Source organism: Alligator mississippiensis, chromosome 1 (assembly GCF_030867095.1).
Source record: "Alligator mississippiensis isolate rAllMis1 chromosome 1, rAllMis1, whole genome shotgun sequence".
In the NCBI taxonomy this organism is placed as follows: domain Eukaryota; kingdom Metazoa; phylum Chordata; order Crocodylia; family Alligatoridae; genus Alligator; species Alligator mississippiensis.
The window spans coordinates 21,705,776-21,722,494 of record NC_081824.1 but is presented as its reverse complement, the minus strand read 5'-3'; the positions used below and the strand labels follow the sequence as shown (position 1 = coordinate 21,722,494).

The following is a 16,719-nucleotide window of genomic DNA, read 5'->3' as shown; positions in this document are numbered from 1 at the left end:
ACATTGTGCAGTAGCTCATTACTACTGTGCAGTAGTGTCATGCAGCAAGAAGCATGACATGATGCTACTGAGCAATAGTAATGAGCTACTGCACAGTCAGCCTCATCTAAAAGCCATTTGGCAATGCTATTGCGCAGTAACCCTGGTTTATACAAGTACTAAATGATTGCGCAGTAACGTCTGCACAGTCAGCATCTCTTGTAGATTTGGCCTTAGTGGGCAAAGATAAGAGCTGTCAAATGTGATATTCATCCTCATGGGTGGTGCCAGGAAAAAAACTTCAGGGGACTTCTCTTCTAACTTGGGTGGAATTTTGGGGATGGAAAAATAGAATTCTGTTCAGTTTTAACTCACTAGTCATTGATCTAAGTCGTAGGTATCCATTTAAATTGCAAAGGACAGACGTTAATGGAATTACATTAAGAGTAAATTTTCTCTAAGTTATTAAAGTAAACTGCATTCACTGCTGCTGAATCATAATTTTGATAAAAACTGTAAAATCCCAGCAGCAACAATTAAGGATCCTCTACTTTGCAGTTAACAATACTGAATACTGGGCACATCTACACAAGATGCTTTACAGCACAGTAGACTAATCTACTGTGCAGTAAGGCATCACCATGTAACTGTGCATAGCAGCTACTGCAAAGTAAATTAGGCTAATGCTTGATTTTCTATTACCTGTATACTACCTGTAAATACACGTAGTAGATTAACTGAGCATTAGCTACTGCACAGTACTGCTCATGTAGAGGCTGACTGGGAGCAAATTTGCTGCTGGTCAGCCACACCAGCAGGGCCCACAGGGGATGGGGGAGCTCTGTCCCTGGTCCTGGTGCTGCTCAGTTCCTGGCACCCCCCTGGAGCTGATCAGTGCTGGGATTGGGCTATTCTCTGCCCGCCCTGTCCCAGTACTGCTTGGCTTCCAGCTCTGCACAGGACCCAGGAGCACCAGGACTGGGGAGCTCTTTGCTTCCTGCTCAGCTGGGGGCTCACTGGAATCTGTCCCACAAGTGGGACAGCTCCCCGCACCCCTCTGCTGTGTGAAGAATACTCGCAGGACACCAGGCTCACTGGCAGGTGTTTCCCCTGCCAATGTTCACAGGGCCATGAGACGTGCTGCTGCAGCTGGCAGACTTCTTTTGGGCCCCTGCATATTGGGACTAGACCCTGTGCCCCCTGACAGCCCCTGGGCTAGCACTGCAGGGGAGCTTGGAGCTCCTCCTAGATGCTGCAGGGGGGCAGAGCAGGGCAGGGCAGGAGCAGTCCTGTACTGGGCTGCTCCTGTTTGGAGCAGATTTGCTCCCAAACAGTTTGCATGTGTAGACATGCTCCTAAGGAAGGCTTACTGCACAGTATTTTATTGCACAGTAAGCCTTTAGTGCATTAATAGCACATGTAGATGTGCCCACTAACACAAACTTCACATTAAATTGTTTAAAGATTCACTTATCTTGATTCACTTAAACACAAAAGAATATATGTTGCAATATTCAACTGTTCACATGTAATCAGAACAACTTTATTCAGAAATAATCTTTTTAGTTGAATGGAAAACCCAAGCATGATAGGTAAACTTTAAGCTGGGAAATGTAGTTAGCCATGTTAATCTGAAGTCAAGTGGAAGGCAGGGTGTGTGTGTGCGTGTGTGTGTGTGTGTGTGTGTGTACACACATATATTAGGGGTGTGTGAAACAGGCCATATTCAATTTAGATTCGGCATGAATTGAGGACTGTGATTTGATTAATTGATTTGGATCACTGTCCCTGATTTCGATTCGGCTGAATCCGAAGATTCGATGCTGATTCAGAGAATCAGCGATTCAGCCATAGACCCAGCTTAATGTGGTTTTTTTGTTTTTGTTTTTTTTTTTCTACATACCTCAAGGTACCAGATTTAGCTCATGAATGCTGCAATGGTGGGGCAGATGGAGCGTCCCACAGGAGCACTGCAGGGGTGGGTGGAGTGGGGGGCGTACTCAGTGGCTAAACCAGAAGTGGACCGGAAGAGCTTCTGGTCCACTTCCGGGTCTGCTGCCAGGCATGTTGGGGAGCCCTCCATGCTCCATTTGCCCCAGCATCTTAGCATTCAAAAGCCACCTGCTACCTTGAGATGTGTAGAAAAAACATTTAAAGCTGTGTCTGTGTCTGAATTGCCCAATCTTTCTGAATCTGTCCGAATTGATTTAGAGGGCTACGATTCGATTCGGAGAGATTAAAGGATCTCCTGATTCCATTCAGATTGAGAGATTCAACCACCGAATTGAGACGAATCTCCGCTGAATTGAATCAGGGACCGAAGCTCTGAACAGCCCTAATATGTGTACGTACACACACACACACATGCAGGAGTGCCACTCCTGCCCCCGCCCTGCCCTGCCCTGGCCCATGCTGCTGTTGGCTATGGTGCTGGCCCTGCTGGTCTCACCACACCCCTATTGCTGAAGCCCCAGGGCAGCCATGCACCCACCAGCCAGGCCCACATATATACATACATAATGTGTGTGTGTGTGTGTGTGTGTGTGTGTGTGTGTGTGTGTGTGTGTGCTTTTGTGAGCCAAAGTGAACTTCAGCTTACAAAAGTTTGTGCTATATATATACTTTGGTTAGTCTATAAGGTGCAATACTACTTGCTTTCCAAGTGAAATATGTCCAAACATATAACTAGATGATTCTGACAGAGCAGTGGCCCTAAGCCTCTGTTGCTGGGATATTCACAGGATCCCTAGGGACTCCAGGGCCACAAAATGTGAAGTGAACTGAAACTATAGTCCTGCCATTAAAAAAACCCCAAAAAACAGAATGGAAAATTTTATGTTACAATCCAAAATATAGTGTGAAGTAAGACTGCAGGAGGATGTCTTCAGAAGGATAGTGAAACAAGACAAAGCATCACTAATTATTTCTGCTTACATTAAAATAACAGGATAGCATAAAGACATTAGTTAAGAAATACCCATTGATAAACCATGGAGGTGGGGAATGCTGTTAGAACACAAAGGTCACTGGATCAGAGATACCACCACCATCTGTCATGCCCTAGTTACATACAGAGGCCACCATTAAAAAAGCCAACATTAGCCAGAAGTGACCACATCATCCCTCTGCTGAGAACAGAAGAGATTCTGTGGTAGGGAGTTGACTTTAAAATGGCTTTTGCTACAGAGAGCTGAGTCTTAAAACTTCCCAAGACTAGAAGAAGGGACTATATTGTTAAGTTTAGTTACCAAAGTGTTAAGGGAAGAGAACTCCTTTTTACAAACCTATGGGACAAAAAAAAAAAAAAAAAAGTCTCTGTACAAATGGTGGCTAGATTTGCAATATCTTTAAACAGGGTAAGGACTTTCTGTGCTGTACTATCATTAACACATTGTAAACACATCAGGCTAACTATTCATGAAATAGCATCCGCTTCAGGGGCCAGATCATTCCTCTCTTGTGAGAAACTCTGCAGAAGGAGGAAAGGTGGGGGAAGGAAATGATGCAAAGGTCATTCCCTTGTGAGAGAAAATGTGTGCATGCATTTACATTGCATTACATTTACTGTGCAGTAAGTGACAATAGGCTGGCGTCTACATGTGCATGTGACCTGGGACTACATTTAGACCCATCAGAGCAACCTGCCATGTGCCCCTATGGCCATGAGGGGAGCTCCAGCCTCTGGCCACGCTGAGGCCAGAGGCAGCTGCCAGCATGTAGTGGCCATCTTAGGGGCTTATCCACAGCCTCACAGCCCTGCCCAGGTGGTACATGCCCAGCACAAGACAGCATAGGGCAGCTTCCTCCCTGTGCCACTCCTTCCCCTACCCTGCCCCATGCTGCTGCTAGCCATGGTGCTGGCCCACCATACACCCCCACTGGCCAAGCCCCAGGGCAGCCATGCACCCACCAGTCAGGCCTAAGGAACCAGCTGCAGGAGGCTTTGGCTCACCCCCCTCCTTCTACGTTCCCTGCTCCAGGCCCAACTGCCCTGCTGACACCACCCCCAGCACCACTGCAGGACACACACATAGGAGATAAAGTACAAACTTTATTAATAGAACAAACCCCCAATCCCTCCCCCTTCAACAAACACAGGCCCCTTCCGCACCACACAGTGCTCCTACAGCACCCTCCCCAACCATGAACAATAAAAACCCTGTTCCTCAAACTTAAAGGACACTTCAGGTGTCTGACCCCATCCATAAGTCCACCTGTGAAGGGCTGAGGGTTGGGTCTGCCCATGTCAGAAAGTTTGGCAGCAGGTGACCAGCACCCCAACTGCAGACAGTTCCCCCATGGGTCTGGGGGAAGCAGCGAAGCCTGGGCAGCTGGCAGACACTACAGGACCTGCTCCAGGGTGCTACCAGGAACTTTCTGTGGGTGGCGGGTGGGACCTAGGAGCCTGAAGGGCCAGGGTACAGTTCTGTGGGCTCCTACAGCCTTTCCCTTGCACCCAGATGTTGGCCCGGTAGAGGCGAGAGACAAAAGGCTTTTGTGAGAGTTTGCAACATTTGAAAAATAAGATGCGCTGCTCCAGGGGCCCTGTGCTGCCTGGCCTCAAATTGGAGGTCGGCCACGTATGGGTGCCCAGGGACCATTGCAAGCTGGTCAGGAAAGCCTGGGTTCAGGTGGGTGTTGTCTGAGTCCCTGTCCTTGCTTGCTCCCAGGGGGCTGGCCACAGGCTATCTGCCTCCACTGCCTCCTTACCAGGATGGGCCAGGCCAGGCTGATGGCAGCACTTGCTGCCATGGCTCCAGCCCCCGCTGACACCCATCTCTGCCCCTGCAGGCCCACCACTCTGCTGCACTGCTTCCCAGCCCCCAGTGTCTGGGCTGAAGGTGCATGGGGCTCCCAGACAACTGGGGTGAGCAGCTGGCCTGCCCTCCCCCCTGGGGGCCTGTTTGGGGAGGTGCCCTGGGGCCGGCCTCCTGCCATAATGCTGCTGGACCCTGTGCATGCCCCTGCTGTGTGTGCCATGGGTGGTGCACAATGGGTTGTTTGTGCAAATGGAGGGCTTCCCAGGTCACTATGCCCTGCTGTTGCTGATCCTGATGGTGCCCCAGGCATACCTGCAGTTCTGGATCAGAGCCCTGAGCTATGACAGTGTGGGGGGCAAGCCTGGCCTACCCTGCAACCTCTGCTACCATCCAGAAGGCTATCTGTTGCAGTGCTATGTGTTCCTGCCCCTGGCTACCAAGGAGGAGATTGCTGCCAGGATCGATGCTTTCCTTGGTGTGAGAGACCCATGCCTGCCCAGCTGTGAGGATACAGGCTGCTCAATAAAGGTCTGACCTGTGTCCTGTCATAAGTTTTGCCTGTCAGCAGTTTGAGGTGCAGTTTCCCCCAAGCCCCTGCACCTATCTTCTTGAAACTTGGAATGCTTTGTGGCCTCACCAGGGGCCACCATTCCTGCAGTTTTCACCCCTCTGTGGTGTAACACATGCACATGACATGAGTATTGCTTTCAAGAATTTGGGGTGCAGTTTACCCCAAACCCCTGCACCAATCTTCTTTAAATTCGCAGGCTTCTTGTTCTCAGCAGAGGCTACCACTCCTGCAAGTTTCACCCAAATCAGAGACAAAACAACAAAGTTATAGATATTTCGTTGATCCCCCCATTATAGCCTACAGCCGGATCTCTGCGGCCATGCCGAAGCTTCGGAGCTGTTTCAACTGGATCGAAGCAGCAAACCAATCTGGAGCTCTGGATCAGATCCCTGGCATTTGAAGCAGCCAGATCCAAAGCCAGATCGAATACCTGCCTACTTGCACAGGCCTAGTGCTTATTGGCCATGGGGTAATTATTTTGAGAAGGGTAGCTTAGCAGAGAGTGCAAGCCATATCAGAAACCAGGCAACCATCACAGCCTTCCTTTATATGTGACAGCAGAATTTTAACATCTCTCCTTGATATTTTGGTGTATTAGGAAAGTTGCTCTCCCAAGATTTAGAAGCAGGTCTGCAAGATGCAAATAAATTGGGAATTAGGAGAAGCATGCCAAACTCTTGATGTATTAGTCTCAACTCACTTTCAGCCTTGAATTGCTTCAGGGGTTTTCTTTTGAGGGCTCATTCTCTTCTTCTGTGTAGGGCTGGCAGGGTCTGTTACTTTAAGAGGAGAAAAGGCTTTAGAAACAGCTCAGGCAGCAATCAGGGAAGACGCCTGGTGGGAAGGGAGCTGGGCTTGAGGCATATATAAACCCAAGGCCTGGGGTAGGGGGGCAGTCTCATCCAGGCAGCTGACAGGGAAGGAGCTCCTGAGCAGGCCCCTGAGGGAGTGACTAGCTCGCACCAGGTGTGTCTGGGGTTTTGCAGACTTCAGGTTGGAAGTTAAGCCTTAGGGCTGGCAGGACAGCCAGCATGCAGCCTGAGGGCTGGGAAGCATGGGTGGTCTGTGGAAGAGATTAAGGGGAGGTAAGGAGGTCTCAGCTTGCCCAGGGAGAGAGAGCCCAGAGAGAGAAAGATGAGGGCCAGAGGGCTCAGAAAGAGGACAGAAGAGCCAGGGAGCAGATAGGGCCAGGGTACCCGTAGGTCTCAATCACTTAGGAATGGGGCCAGGGCTCAGGAAGGGGTGAAGGCGGGAGGGCCACAGCTGGAGACTGGTGTGCATGGAGAATCCATCGGTCTCAATTAGCCTAGGATATTGGGCCAGGGTCTAAGGAGAAGGATCAAAGGCCAGGAGGGCCACAGCTGGAGACTGAGGAGGCCAGAGTACCCATAGCCCAGAGAGGGCTATGGTCTTGTGTAAAAAACAGAGCCAGAAGCCTGTAAGGGCAGCTATGATTTGATCAGAACATGTGACATCAGTGAGGCATAGGTATGGATATTGGGGAGGATGGGGCTCACATCGTTAGCCCTTAAAGTGATGAACAGTGACATCTGGGTTAATCAGTATGGGATCTTGCTTGGGGAGCCTTGGGGCAGCCTCCGTTTTTCTAAAGGTATAAGTACATCAAGGTGTGGCAGATGAACTGAGGGAGAGATTGCCCAAAGAGAATAGAGATGGCAAGGGCTGAGGGGGCTCCAGGGGCATTACGGCCACCCCTGGGGCAGGACCCTGATGCAAAAGCATCAGCCCTCAGCCTATATAGTGCACCTATAGAGTGCACTTGCTGTGAGACATGAAGCAAATCATGTAACTTTTCTGAGATTCACTTGCTGTACCTCTTAAATAGCTTAATAATAGGTATCTGACAAGGTGAGTGAGACTGGAGAACAGATAAATATTTGAAAGCACTGTGAGAAACACAGTTGAAGGGTACTAGATACTATTGAATGATTTTCTATACATAAAAAGCAATGTTGTAAATATGAATGTATCTTACACATCTGAAAAATAAAAATGTCTGTAGATTAAATTACTACATTTCTAGAGCATAAAAATAGAACATGATTATAATCCTCCTTTGAGTAAAATAGGCAAAAAAACCAGCTGCTATATAAAGTTTCTAGATGCAGCATTCAATAATACTTTGATGTATGCAGGGTGTATAAGCAGAATTGAGGCTGGAAACATTAATCTCCAAGAACCTTTATTTCTGAGCCAAAATATGCCTACATGGAGTAGATTTAAAATATTTATACCAGGCAGAAATCCAAGAAGAGTGAACATCCTGTTGCCAAAGGCATTTTGTGGACAACATATATCATTTTACCAAGTACAGTAGTTACTGCTTTACAGTGAAGGAATATGAAAATCTTCAGATGTACAATCCTAAAACTATAATGGTGACCATAGGAGATGCTCAGATCAACCTATGCTGAAATCATATGGTCATGTGGGAGATATATCTTTAGAAGCAATCATATATGCCTGCTCTGAAGTCTGGGAGTAATGCCCTGATCTCCAGGAAAAAGTTCTTTAGGTCAAAATGTTGTCTATTGAAGAAGCATAGTCCAGCAGTCAGGATGCTGTAGATCTGGGTTCAGCTTCCTGCACCATAGATTTTTGATGTGAGCCTGAGCAAGCGCAGGGTTTTAAGATATGGCTAGAAATAGCTGGGGTTGGTCCTGCTTTGAGCAGGGGTTTGGACTAGGTGACCTCCTGAGATCCCTTCCAACCCTCTATGATTCTGAGTCATTAAGGCCCAGTTGCTAAGAGGTATTTAGGTGGCTTTTTATATTGAAACCACTGGAAGTTTGGTGTCCAAATATGTTGGAGCACCTGGACCTTAATCTTGTAACTGAGTTTCCCATATCCAAAAGTTTTGTTGTGAAAACAGATAAGGAAAGTGAGGTAATCAGTATGATAACGGAACCAGTTTGGGAACTTAGGTCAACATTTTCCAGTCACAGGTGCCTACATAAGACACTGACATAAAAAAGGACCTGATTCTCTTCAGGTGTGACTTTATAGCTTTATTTCTTACTAGGCTACTAGAAAGCATGGTGGTGAGAGGTGCAAATTATAACTCTAGACTGGAAACACTGGACATTATGGACACACAGGTAGCATTGGCATTATCATTACTTTTTTTCTAAACAAATGTTGGGATGGATATATTTCTCAAAACATTTAAATGATAAAATATTCCATTTTAATTGTAAAATTGTTTGGACTGAAAATTCCTGACTCACTTGGCACATCTACACAAGACATTGACTGCACAGTAGCCCCTCCCCCTACACAATGCCCCTTTACCACCCTCCCCAACCATGAACAATAAAAACAGTGTTCCCCAAACTGACTAATACTGCACAGTAGCATGTCACAGCGCGAACATTACTAATATGCTACCATACAGCATTATTAGGTTGCTACACAGTAGCATCCCCTTCACTGGCCTTCACTGGCACTATTGCTCAGTAACTCCAGTTATTGTGCATTTATTTATTACTCAATTATACAAGTACTAAATACATGCGCAGTAACCACTGCACTGTAGCCTCTTGTGTAGACAGTGCTGACTGTATTTATAATGCTGTATTATAGAATAACTAGTAAATCTCTCCCCTACTTGTCTGTTTGGTTTTTACTTTTAAATTACAGAGATAATGAGCTGCATCTTTACAGACTAAGGGGCCTTGGTATAAATGAGCATCAGGTGTGTAATGTTCATCATGCAAAGGAATAAGTGACTCAAACATGTTGCCCATCAACCAAGTCAGAGATTCAAAACCATTTAAGTTTTTCCATTGTCCCTACCAATATTGGCTTTGTCAGTTTCCTGCATGTTTCAAAGACGCTTAATTTATAGTGAAGGGAAACTTAACTCTGGTTTCTATCTCCCCAAACCCTTCAACCAGAAACACACTTTCAGATTTCCTAAACCTAAAACAGCAGATATGTGCTGCAGACAAAATGAGAACCTCTGTATTCCAGACTAGCTTACTATTACTGGCAGCTCCTAGCCAGGAGATCCTGCTGAATTTTTCCACCTCATCTGCTCTTCACCTGTTTTCAGCCTGCTGAGAAAACATCTTTCTGCATCCTTTCCTATCCTGTTTCATTTCTCTTACCCACTGATGTTGTGATTTATTTGAAATGTAATCTATCATGCCATTGTTTTTAATTGCTTCCATTGGAGAGTTCATTTCAGAAACAATAGGAAATGTTCTGTTTAAGCTGTATAACATTTTAGGGTATGCCAGTCCGAACCTGAAAGTTGTTTGGCACTTGTGGCAAGGCGTTGAGTGTTATGAAGTAAATGCAGCTGAGGGTATTGAGGCCCAGTGTAGAAAGGTGCTAAAGTTTGCCCCTAATTTTAATCATGTGAGTAGCTTTATTGAAGTCAGTGTTACTCCTAATGGTAATGTGCTTAAACTTAGGCAGGCATGTAAGTGTTTTGCTTTAGTATCTAGTATAATGAGTCTGACAGTTTATAAGAAAAATGAGGCTCTAAGACCTTGGTCCTGCAGCTACTCACATGTCCAAATAGTAATATTGATTTCAGTCAGAAAACATAATGTTACTCAAATGACAGGAAGTCGGAAAAATTGAAGCTTAACATTGCATTGTAGATATATCTTGATCTCTTTTCCTTACATTATATCCTCTGCATTACCATTTATTCCAACTAATTGTTGTACCGATCCCCTTTTCTGTTCTTCAAGGGTTCAGTGCAAGATTTCTTTAAATATTCTGAAGCTCATCTTTTAAATGAGAAATACTGTAATGGGTTTAACACAAGGTAAAGTAACATTGTTGATCAGAAACAATTTCAAGGCACTTTGTGCATGAAGAGTGTTTGGTTAATGTCCTTCTAGTTCACACTCCAAGGAAAATGTTATTTGTTCTTTTTTTTAAAGTACAATTCAGTCTATTTCTTTCAAATATGGTGAATAAATATTAATACAATTATACCCTTTGATCTGTAGCTAGCAAAGCACTGAATATGGTCAAATCAAGTAGAACTCCAGCTATACAACTTGTGGACACCCTCACTACTGGAATCAATTATCTACAGATTTGAGAGAGGTACAAAATTTACAGACTTTTCTGATAAGACCTGATGGGAAGTTGAAGGACAATCGCAGATGTTTCCTAGTGGTGCAGTGACAAGAAAGAGATCAATAAAACACCATGAAGATAATTATTAAAAGAAATAATAATGTCAGATATACATGTAATATTACACTGAGCACTACTGGGGAGATAATTCGTGGATTGTTAGGGGCTGGAAGGGACCTTTTAGATCATTGGGTCCAGTCCTCTTACACTAAGCAGGAAAGGATGACTGGGGTCAAGTGACCGCACTGAGGTGACTGTCCAGTCTCTTTTTGAAGACTTCCAGGGTAGGTGACTGCACCCCCACTGAAGGGAGTTTATTCCACAATGTGGACACCCTGACTATGAAGGAGTTTTTCCTGGAATTGAGCCTGAAGCAGCTTCCAGGAGTTTGTATCCATTGCTCCTGGTCTTCCCCAGGGGTGCCCTGGGGAACAGCTGGTCACCAAGTTCTTGATGTACTCCCCTGATGTAGCAGTAAGCCACTACCAAGTCCCCTCCCAGCCTTCTCTTCTGTAGGCTGAAGAGGCCAAGTCTCTCAGCCTTGCCTCATATGGCTTATTCAATTCACTGTAAAGAGAAACCTGTACCACTTTGGGATATTTTTGTAAAGATGTGTTACTATATAATAGGGACATTTAATTATGGAATTGTGGTTTATAGTACAGATATAGTCATTATGGTAAGATTTATGTCTTATTAGCAGCAGTAGTAATATAATAAACAGTAGGGCTATGCAAAACAGCATCATTTTGTTTTGACTTCCATTTCACCGTTTCGAAGGGACAGTGTTTCATTGCTCTGTTTTGAAGTACTGTTCCGTTTTGTTTCATTGAAACTGTTTTGCTCTTTTGACGCGTTTTGACATTATGCCCATAGGGTATCATGAAAACGCTTATAACTTTGCCATTTCTTTCCTGATTCAAATGAAAACAGCAAGGAGGGTAGTCCGTGCTATGGCCACAAAGCCTGTCAAGGTTCAAGGAGTTAGGTGCAGGGGTTTCCGGGTAACTGCACCTCAAGGTGCTTACAAGCAAAATGTGTGTGTGTGTGTGTGTGTGTGTGTGTGTGTGTGTGAAGGCACGGCAGGCATGGTAGCCCCTGCTGAGGCCATGAAGCCTGCGAGGTTTCAAGGAGATAGGTGCATAAGTGCTGATGCTGCTGGAAGACATAGCTCCGTAAGCCAAGGCACAGAGAAAGCTCAGTTCAAACAATTATTTTTATGCAGTTTTTACGCAGCACTGGGATTGGAAGGGACCTCAGGGAAGGATCACAGTCACTGGCCAGCTACACGGTCAATAATGAGAGCAGTCCTTCTTCCTCTTCCCCCTCCCTCCTTAGTTTCTGTTTAGCTGCAGCAAGCCCGGCTTCTAAACTCGAAACATTTCAAAACTTTCAAAATGTTTTGAATGCCCTTGTTTTGTTCCAGAGCTGTTTCAAAGCCTTTCATTTCATTTTGACTTTGCTGTTACAAGTTTGAAATGCGTTGAAACAGCTTTGAAATGAAACACCTGCCAAAATTTTGCACAGACCTAATAAACAGACATTTCATACCAGAAATGGACCCCACTTCTGCTACAGATCATGCAAATATCCCTAGGGATGATTAAAAGTTTTGATTTGCTAAGGCCAATCTGTATTGCAACATACAGGATTTGCTGAACTTGCAATGGCAAGGCAAATCTATATGACCTGCCATATCAGAACACCAGAAGATGAGATCTCTGCCCTGAACAGTGTATTGTCTCAAACTTGTTTGTGCACAGGGGCATTTAAACCCACAGTCAAAAAGTTACTGAACTGGGGGATCACAAAACAAAGGAGAGGGATGCTATCAGGCCTACATCAGTTTACCCATTGTATATATGCTTTTCAAGAAGCAAAGCAAGGAATAACTGAGAAGGATGTTCTCATTACCAAATTACGAAGTCATGCTCCCTCTCTCTAGTCCATTACTCTTGCATTCCTTTCTGTCCATTGGCCAGTTTGCAGCAAGGGAGGTTTAAGTTGGATATTAGGAAACACTTTCTCACTAGGAGGATGGTGAAACACTGGAACAGTTTACTTAGAGAGGAGGTGGAATCTCCATCCTTGGAGGTTTTTAAGGCTCGACTCGACAAAGCCCTGGCTGGAATGATATAGTTGGGAAAGGTCCTACTTTGAGCAGGGGGCTGGACTAGATTAGCGGTTCTCAATCTCTTTTGTACCAGAACCCATTTTGTAAACATCAATGGCCAGTCTTGACCCAGTGACCCTCACTCCTGACCCACTGTCCCCTCGTACACCCTCCCAGATCAGTGTGTGGGGCAAGGGGTAGATGTGTGGGGTAGGGGGAGGGTGTGGGTCCTGGGGGGCCCCCAAGCAGCCCCTTGCAGGCTGGAACTCTGCCAGCCTGCAAAGGAAAAGCCACAGGTTTCCTACATTTTTCTCCTTTAAGGAGAATTATGTTTTAAAGCTTGTTCACGACCCTATCATATATTCTTGTGACCCACTTTTGGTTGCAACCCATGGGTTGAGAAATGCTGGACAAGATGACCTCCTGAGGTCCCTTCAAATCCTAATTTTCTATGATGCTATTATTCTAATTTTAACTAGAAGGGATAAGAGTGCCTCATGCAGCTTATTTTATTGCCTGGCACTTTGTTGGGAGATGCTAGATAGGGGTTGAATCTCAGGCTAAGAGTGGCCTATAACCCTGCCCTGCAAATGCTCTAACCATTAGGCCATAACACAAAAGAGAAGTACCACTACTCCTCAGTTAGGTGCCTACCTTCAGAAGAGGGCTTATACTGTCTGGAACACAATTAAATTAAAACACTTGGGGTGAAATTCTGTTTCCCTTTGTACATCTAAATGTCAATAGTATAGCCTCTTTAGTACTATAAGTAACAACATTATTCTGTTTTTCACTCTGGTAACAGAGGAAATGACCTGGACAAAATAATTGTATCAGTGTAAGTTAAAGGACCTCTAACCTGCAGTGTACAGGTTGATCTGAAAACAAATGTTATCACCAGAATTAGCATTCAGTGTCAGGTGAATACATGGTGAGGGGTGTTATGGGAGAAATGTGATTTCACTGTCAAATCTCTGAGAGAGTAGGTTTGTGACTCATAAGGCCGGGTTGAAAAGTGACAGAGGGCTGGAAAATACTGAATATTGTACATGTATGAAGAAGTAGTGTAATGAGGACTATAGTTAAAAGGTTTTCTGAACAGTGCAATATGGATAAATAGTCCAATCCACTGGAAGGGAGTTTCAAGTAGGTGGAACACCATGTGAAGAGGCCTGCTCTTTGCTTCCACTGCCGTTTATGCGATTCTTTCCATTGCTTTATATTGCCAAATGCATCAACTATATCTCACTCCTCCACAACGTTTGCTTTCTTGAACCCCATTGTGAAAACCCTCTTTCCTGTTTTCCTGTTGTCCTACTTGCTCCAGGAATCTCTCCCTTTTGGCTACCCTGTGAACCAGCTTTAATAGGATGATGGTCTCAGTCTAGCCTATGCAACACTTGCAAATCCCCTTAAGAGGGTGGGCCTAGAACCCATTTCTCCCATGTCTTCAGTAAGTGCCTTATTCACAAAGCTGTTGGACAAGTAACACCATCCCCTTCTCCTGTAAGGAGGTCAAAACAGTCCATAAATAGCAATGCATGGGCATGTTTACACAAGCTATGAACGTGATTGAATAAACTTCAGCACTGTTTGAGCTAGAGCTTATTGCTCCTGGGCACCACGTTTACATGTGTGCTTGGGACTGCAATACACTGAGCCAGGTCGGAGCAGCCCCAGCTGGCCAAGGGTCCCAGGGAGGTCAGCCTCTCAGGCCAAGGCTGCTCCAACCTGGCTCAATGTGCTGCAAAGGGGCTGGCTACCGCACAAGGGTGCTCCAGTGCATGGCTAGGCAGCAGGCAGCCCCTGCACTGAAGCACACTTGTGCCCCATCTACACGTGTGTTGCAATGCACTAAGTAACACCACTGTAGGATACTACTTGTGTTGACAAGTAGTAACCTATGGCAGCATTTATTAGTTTACTGTGGCTTAATAGGGCCATACATGTAGATACTGAGACTTTACTGAAGAGCTAATTAGGCAACTCTGCAGTAAATGCTTTGTGTAGATGCTCCTGGTAAATAAGGTAAACAGTCATAGCTTGTGCTAGAGTTTCAGAGTTCTGGCACATTATTAATGTGCTTACACAGGAAATGGAATTGCAATGAAGAAGCAGTGCAGTTGGATACCTCTGTGGCTGTATTGAATCACATCTGAGCATGCACGTAGGACAAACTTGGCAGTGTATGTAGATGCATGAGGTGTTTAGATGTCTTATCAATGTTATGGCCATAATCTAGGACAAAGTAGAATGACTTAAACACTTGCAAACTGTCTAAATTCTACTTAGCCATCATATCAGTAAAATAGAAATTAGCCTAAAGAGTATTTGTGCACTATGATCCCACCTTATCCTGGCAGGGTTGTTCTTGAACTAACTACAAGTGCCAAATCCATAAACTCACCAGTGAAGCCACTCCAGGATCATCCTCAGCAGCGTGCTGTGAACTAAGGTCTCAAGAGAAACCACAAGAGCGGCTTTAACAGTGCATTTCCTGGATTGGTATCTGGAAGCTGGAGCAGGTGGGTGGGCATGGTTGTCTCTGCCAGGAAAATCTAGGGATGTGGTGTAGACATACCTTAGTGAATTGCCTATCACCACACAAGTCATTGGCAAAGCAGAAATAGATCCCAGAACTCAGGAGCCGCACCCAAGCAGTTTATTCATTACGCAGAGCTTCCTCTTTAAATTCCACATAAACTTTATGTAGAGATCTGGTAACTTCTGCAGCAGGTGGGAAAACATGGACATGCATTCACAAGGGATTCCCTAAGCAGTATCAGATCTGCCTGCACCTAATTTTCCAAGGTGACGTCACTGATTTCCATTGTCTCGCACAGAGAGTCAAATCCAACATCACCCAAGGAGTGGCAGTAACATGAGCCCTCCCACGAAAAGTCTGATCACACACTCAGAAACATCTGTGTGAACAACTCTGTTGCTGTTGTTGTTGTCTCTGTGTACATTATATCATTTCCAGCCAACATTTTTATCAGCAGAAGTTACTTGGTAAAGTTTTTGTTTTCATACTGTGCTTTGATGAAAGGGGAGGAAGAAAAGTGCCTCATTTCATTTTCACAGTATCTTTAGGCAAAGTGAACACTCCTGTTTCTGCTGTGGGATTTTCTTTTCCTCTATAGGATGTCTTGACAAATAGCCCTCTCTCATTACTCACCCTGCACAAGATTTCATTGTGGTTTTGATAACATGCCACAATCTGCAAGGTTCTGTTTGATATAAAGTCTGTCCCTGAGTAGTAATCAAGAGAGCGCAGGGGATATTGAGCGTTAGAGTTTCCATATTTTATGAGCTGCCAAGCCAAATGATTTAGGGCAGAGAAGCCTCTATTAGTAGCAGATCTCAAGCTTTACAGAGGCAAGAAGCAGAACTGAGTAGTGGGATGTTGTGAGAACATTAAAGGAGATTTTTGTGCACCTAGTTATTAGAAGGCACAGTCTTAGGTGGTATCATCTGAATTAGCTTTACTGACTTCACTAAAAATGTGCCAGTTTACACCAGCTAAGGATCTGGCATGAAGACTTGTTCTGTTTGCTAAGAGGCCATGTTGTAACCAGCCTCTTAAAAGAGGCCTTCACCATTTCCATCTTGCACCTATTTGAGCAGCACTTTATTTGTGTGTGATACTTTTGCAGATCTAACGCTGTTTCTGCTCCCGTATTCAACTTCAGAAGTTATCTCAGTCAAAGAGATAACAAAGGAGATCCATTTTAACATTAGTTGCTTGCAAAATGGAGGAATACTCAAGAGGTTAAAAGGAAACATTTTTCCAAGGGGAACTTCTGGAAGATAAAATAGTTTATCTGTCAAACAACAGAAAAATGATTCATAGATTCATAGAATCAAATCTCCCTATGGGTCAGAATTGCCCCTTTTCAGAACCTCAGTTTTAACAACATTTAATTCCTTGTTTGAAAGAAAAACCTTTCTTTCTGGCCCTGGACTATGCTGTGTCATTTACTGTCCTTTTACTCAGGAAAACTTGTATGTAGATCATCTCTCCTGCTTTGTGACTTTCCTATTATATGGATCATACAAAGGAACATTAAATGTATTCTGTGTCAAAATGCAAGAACACATATTCATGTTCAGCTTCTGGTTTGCAGGTAAATAGCCAGATTCCACCCATCAAGGAAATTTCAGCAGGGGTGAAT

The 16,719-nt window shown here is 44.7% G+C and overlaps 1 long non-coding RNA gene across 1 annotated transcript; it reads left to right on the top strand.

Moving 5' to 3' along the window:
- The first annotated feature begins 6,213 nt into the window (after positions 1 to 6,213).
- LOC109281697 (uncharacterized) lies at positions 6,214 to 11,152 on the top strand. Its single transcript, XR_009462844.1, has 3 exons — positions 6,214 to 6,276; positions 8,354 to 8,429; positions 10,299 to 11,152. It is a non-coding gene; the product is annotated as an uncharacterized LOC109281697 (long non-coding RNA).
- Positions 11,153 to 16,719: the final 5,567 nt, after the last annotated feature.